A 7030-nucleotide genomic window follows, 5' to 3' on the forward strand; every position below is an offset into this window, starting at 1 on the left:
TTAGAAAGTGTGCCTTGATGGTTGGGCTAACACGTGCATGTCTTTTTTTTTTCATCTGAGATGCCGTATATTAGAATGTTGGGCATTTTTCCGCGAGTGCCCCTTTTTATTTGTTTTGCATTTTTTTGCTTAGTCATGTTACCGTAAGGAATTGGCAAGTAGTGTCGCAAAACTTATATTTTTATAGTGTTGGAAAGTGTTTCTAGATGATCTGGCTACCCATGCCTATTTTTTTTTAGCCAGATATGGCATATATATAAGTATGTGTTCAATTTTCCTGTGATTGCCATTTTTTCGTTTTTTCCCATTTCTTTCAAAATTACTAGGTACTAAGGAACTATCACAGAGTAATATTTCATTTATATGTTTATTTGTCGGAAAATGTGCCTTGATGGTTTGCCTAGAACGTGGCTGAAATTTTTTTTTTCTGAAATGCCGTATATTAGAATGGCCATTTTTCCACGAGTGCCCCTTTTTATTTGTTTTGCATTTTTTTGCTTAGTCATGTTACCGTAAGGAATTGGCAAGTAGTGTCGCAAAACTTATAATTTTATAGTGTTGGAAAGTGTTTCTAGATGATCTGGCTACCCATGCCTATCTTCTTTTTTTAGCCAGATATGGCGTATATATAGGTATGTGTTCGATTTTCCTGTGATTGCCATTTTTTCGTTTTTTCCCATTTCTTTCAAAATTACTACGTACTAAGGAACTATCACAGAGTAATGATTCCTCTAGATGTTTATTTGTCGGAAAATGTGCCTTGATGGTTTGCCTAGCACGTGGCTGAATTTTTTTTTTTCTGAAATGCCGTATATTAGAACGTTAGCCATTTTTCCGCGAGTGCCCCTTTTTATTTGTTTTGCATTTTTTTGCTTAGTCATGTTACCGTAAGGAATTGGCAAGTAGTGTCGCAAAACTTATATTTTTATAGTGTTGGAAAGTGTTTCTAGATGATCTGGCTACCCATGCCTATCTTTTTTTTAGCCAGATATGGCGTATATATAGGTATGTGTTCGATTTTCCGGTGATTGCCATTTTTTCGTTTTTTCCCAATTCTTTCAAAATTACTACGTACTAAGGAACTATCACAGAGTAATGATTCCTCTAGATGTTTATTTGTCGGAAAATTTTGTTTACTTTTTTTTTTTTGATTGAATATCATCAATTTTTTTTAGCTAAAATATTATATTGTTTTACATTTTTTTTTCGATTTTATTTCCCTTCAAAAAGATTTTTTGTGTTCAGAATTTTAATTTTATAGTCGTAAAATAATCGTCAATTATCCAGCAACCCACCATACAATTTTTATGCATATCCAATAATAATTAGATTAGTAAATAACACCTTGAAATTGACATACCCTTCCTACATTTCAAGTGGCAGATTAGGGAGTCTGAGTCAGTGTGGTTGGCGGCCATTTTGTGGACATATCCGAAGCGTAAGCTGCCCTATCTATATATATTCTTGTTCCCTATAGAATTTGTGATATTTTGGTATATTTTTACCTGCATAAATATCATATTATATATTAAATATATGTATTTTTTTACGAAATTTCTAAGTACTCAAAAAATTACCTTTAGATATGGCCCCTGATATAAATGTAATTTAAAAAATGATGAAGATTTTTTTACATATTTCTATTTTAGGATAACATATGTTTATTCCCTAAAAAAATTAGCCACTTCCTATTTCATTTGGGTACCCAAAAAAATTCATGGAATCTGGACAAATTTTTTTGGCCAAAAAAAATTACCCTTTTTTTCTCATTTCAGATCTTCACCTCCATGGGTCTGACTTCATCCAAAATACATCAAGATGTGTCCTAAACATTCAAGAATCAATTCCTAAAAGGAATTGTGTATATATGTATAAACTTTTTTTTATGAATTTTTATGTCAGGTCTTTTTTTTTCTACTTAATTTTTTAAAATATTTATAATAAATACTTTTTCTGCAGATGAGTAGTATTTATCTTTACAGTTGTTTTAAGCATTCATTGAAGTTTTTTTTGGCAAAAGAAAAAAGGAGGTTACTGCAAAAACTGATTTTTCAAGAATTTTTTTTGGCGTCGGGGTCGTTCGCGTCCGAGTATACCCTTAAAGGGGTGTCCGAGGAGCGTACCTATCCAGGTATAAAATTCTAATGGCTTGTCCTTTCAGCTACGCCGAAAGTAATTACTCATATTAAATAGGTAAAGTTTGTATAGTTAGTAAAAATACAAATTACCTACGAATTTGTCATATTTGTATGCCGGGCCCACGACCAATAATCCTGGGCTGTCTTCATTATTGGAGCATTGTAAAAGACTTTAAACACCATTGTCTTGGATCATTGCTTCTTGCCACCCGGAATAAGCCTCCAACCGGGGAGTTTATTGTCCTCTTCGAGGAGACCCCTACAAGTGTTTGAAGAATTTGTTAGGGATATTTAGTTTGTATTTGTTAGGATGTTCTTACTTTTCGTTGGCCTTCTCCTTTCTGGACCCTTTCTCCTTTTAGTACGTATGAGTTAATGACCTGCCTTTAATTGTGTAATTGTTTTCTTTTACAGGGAGTATATGAGTGAGTGTTTATCATTTATTATTGTATTATTGTGGTTCAGGTGTTATTTCTGTCTTAATATTGTGTATTAGAATTAAGGAGATTTTTGTGGTATTTTCTTTGTCCCCTTGAGTTGAATTTGCACTCGTATGGATGTTTGGATACTATTCTACCTTTTGTGGACTTGGTATAGTATGATGGTGAATAAAATTTGATAAAAAGTATAGTGTATTGTGTGGTGGTCAAAGCCAGCCATCACAATATATATATATATATATATATATGTATCTATGTATATATATATATATATATATTTATATATATATGTATATATATATATATATATATATTTATATATATACATATATATATTTATATATATACATATATATATATATATATATATATACATATATATATATTTATATATATATATATATATATATATGTATATATATAAATATATATATATGTATATATATAAATATATATATATATATATATATATACATATATATATATAAATATATATATATATATATATATGTATGTGTTTGTGTTTGTGTGTTTGTGTATATATATATGTATATATATTCATAAATATAAATATAAATAAATAAATAAATAAATGTATATATATATATATATATAAATATATATATATATATATATATATGTGTGTGTATATATACATACATATATATATATATATATATATATGTATATATATATATATATACATATATATATATATATATATATTCATACATTCATATATATATATATATATATATAATGTACACACCCACACACACATATATATATATATATATATATTATTAAACGTCAGATCAATCTAATATATATATATATGTGTGTGTATATATATATATATATATATATATTAAACGTTAGATCAATCTATAACAGATTAATTGGTATTAACTAAGCAATGTTGGCCTAGATATTATAAATTGTCAGGTCACTAGTGGAATGTCCTGTGATACATTATCTAAATCTTGATGACGTCTTAACTAAATCTCGCTGTTATATGTAAATTTGGCAATATGCTTACTGTGAGGTAGAAATTTAATTCTATTTGAGCACGGTATTGTAATAAATTTCATCTATATTTACTCATTAGGGGTAATTCGAATTAAAAAATATCAATTGTGTCAGCGGCTGGGTCGGGAAGTCGGAGGGAAACCTCGCTTGTTGTGGATCCCTTAGGGAAGGATGTTTTTTTCTGATTCACTCATGAATCTTAATACTTGAGGCAGATGGCCATCGCTTTATTGTTCCTGTTGGATGCTTGTGAATAAATCTAATTTTCGTTCATATATAATAACCATTAATTTTGATATGTTGGTTTCCATTTACATTCTTCGTACAAATTTTGCTGGAATGCCTCAAAGTTTAAGGTTTTGGATGTGTTACGATTGGACACAGGAATCCCTGGTACACCTTGCTCCGAAGAAGTGTACCCTGACACACCCTAATTTACGGTGAGTAACCAAGAAGGATTTTAAGGCGAGCTGGTATAGGTTGTGGGCTGAGCTAAACACACAAACTCGCCGCACAGTAAGGGTGTGGCTGGGTGCTCTTACTCAGTGAGGGGTAACATGAATTCCTGTCTCCAACTATACATTACATAAGATACGTTTTATAGAAGGGTTCACGAGAATAATGCTGGATGTTTAAGTACTTACTGTGACCAGTAGGCCTATGTAAGACACTGGACTGGATAAACAATAAGAGAGACTGACGTATAGTATGAGAAGGACGGAGGAAGTAAAATAATGTAAATAGGTTAATCCAGATTTTTTTTTTTCTAGAGGATTTATGAGTTTTGGCCAGAAGACCCGACACTGAGGTTAGGGAGACCATCCGGTGTACATGTGCAATGAAGTGGGAGGACCTGCAGTTGGTCAATGGAGTAAAGTGTAAGAGGTTGGACAGCAAAATGAATTAAAGTAAACAGAAAAAAACGAGCGTATAGGAGAAGGCTAAAAAATGAGTGCAGCTAGGAAGCCAAAGACCTTTCATTAATGCCCACAGTGAACCCATCTCTGGGGATGATTTGGTTTAAACTGAATGCAATTGAAGAAAAAAAAAAATGTAATGACAGACGTATAAGTCCGACAGCGGGTCTCCGAAAAGAAAAATGAATGTTTCAAAGATTGGGAATCTTTAAAACATGTGAACCTTGATTTGGAAAGAGAAAAAGGAGCTATGCTGGGTCATGAACTGTAAAAAAACGTTTGAGGAAGAGATTGTAACTATAAAAAAAGGTTTGAGGAAGAGATTGCAACTCTAAAAAAGGTTTGAGGAAGAGATTGCAACTGTAAAAAAAGGTTTGAGGAAGAGATTAAAACTGTAAAAAAAAAAAAAACACCTTTGAGGAAGAGATTGCAACTGTAAAAAAAGGTTTGAGGAAAAGATTAAAACTGTAAAAAAAAAGTTTTTGAGCAAGAGATTACAACTATGAAAAAAGGTTTGAGGAAGAGATTGCAAATGTAAAAAAAGTTTCGAGGAAGAGATTACAACTGTATAAAAAGGTTTGAGGAAGAGATTGCAACTGTAAAACAATGTTTGAGGAAGAGATTACAACTGTAAAAATGGTTTGAGGAAGAGATTGCAACTGTAAAAAAAGGTTTGAAGAAGAGATTGCAACTGTAAAAAAGGTTTGAGGAAGATATAGCAACTGTAAAAAATGGTTTGAGGAAGAGATTACAACTGTAAAAAATGGTTTGAGGAAGACATTGCAACTGTAAAAAAGGGTTTGAGGAAGATATAGCAACTGTAAAAAAGGTTTGAGGAAGATATAGCAACTGTAACAAATGGTTTGAGGAAGATATTGCAACTGTAAAAAATGGTTTGAGGAAGAGATTGCAACTGTAAAAAAAGGTTTGAGGAAGAGATTAAAACTATAAAAAAAAGTTTGAGGAAGAGATTGCAATTGTAAAAAAAGTTTTGAGGAAGAGATTACAACTGTATAAAAAGGTTTGAGGAAGAGATTGCAACTGTAAAACAATGTTTGAGGAAGAGATTACAACTGTAAAAAATGGTTTGAGGAAGAGATTGTAACTGTAAAAAAAGGTTTGAAGAAGAGATTGCAACTGTAAAAAAGGTTTGAGGAAGATATAGCAACTGTAAAAAATGGTTTGAGGAGGAGATTACAACTGTAAAAAATGGTTTGAGGAAGACATTGCAACTGTAAAAAATGGTTTCAGGAAGATATAGCAACTGTAAAAAAGGTTTGAGGAAGATATAGCAACTGTAACAAATGGTTTGAGGAAGATATTGCAACTGTAAAAAATGGTTTGAGGAAGAGATTGCAACTGTAAAAAAAGGTTTGAGGAAGAGATTAAAACTATAAAAAAAAAGAGTTTGAGGAAGAGATTGCAATTGTAAAAAAAAAGTTTGAGGAAGAGATTACACCTGTATAAAAAGGTTTGAGGAAGAGATTGTAACTGTAAAACAAAGTTTGAGGAAGAGATTACAACTGTAAAAATGGTTTGAAGAAGAGATTGCAACTGTAAAAAAACGCTTGAGGAAGAGATTGCATTATACGTACGGTTGGAGATACTGGATTGAATAAAATTGAAAAGAGGTTCTGAAAGACTTGATTGATATAAAAATGGAGAGACAAAGGAAGAATGTATGAAAGTATATATAGAATAACAAAAATAGATTTTGTATTACTACAGAGCATGTGCCGATTAGTTATCAAAGTAATGGTAAGCGAAAAGAAATGGAAAATGGGAGGTGGTTTTCAGTTCGATATCTTGAAAGTTGCAAACAGTTTTAAACTGAATAGAAAGAGTTCAGTAATTGGGTATGAATGGATCTTTTAAGGCATGATGATGAAATAAGGTTTGGTGAAGCAAAAACGGGCGTTTATTTTAGTTGTAATTACAGGAAAGAGACGAATACCACGTAGACATAAAATATAGACATTGCTGTATATCTAAAGGAATTTGAGCTAAAACTCTCCGTCTAAATTAAATTTCACATTGAAAAGAATTAAATATAGAAAGAAAGGTTGATAAGAAATGTTTACAGAGACAAATGGAGCAATGCTGTCTGTCGTGAACACTATCATGCGTCAATGGAGCAAGAATTTTGAATAGTTGTTGTAAATCAGACAGGAAAAAAAGAGTAAAATGGTTTTATCTATTTCAAAATATAAGCAGAAAAGATAGTTAAAAATATGATAGTAATTTAAAGGTTATAGAATAAAGAAACAATAGAGATAAATTGATTAAAAGTGTCATTGTAGTATTGTTATATTGAGTAACTTATTGGTACTGGGGCTCTGTAAGATTATGTCCGATAAAATGCATTTAAGCGAATGGCTGAATGATTAATGATATATTTGTTCAAGAGGAAAAGGGGAACGGAATAATTGAACATTTGTTTGAAGTAAATGGTGATACACTTGATTGTATGAATGATAGGGGGTGTGCCATTTTATAGTAAACAAGG

This window comes from Palaemon carinicauda, chromosome 12 (assembly GCF_036898095.1).
Source record: "Palaemon carinicauda isolate YSFRI2023 chromosome 12, ASM3689809v2, whole genome shotgun sequence".
Taxonomy (NCBI): domain Eukaryota; kingdom Metazoa; phylum Arthropoda; class Malacostraca; order Decapoda; family Palaemonidae; genus Palaemon; species Palaemon carinicauda.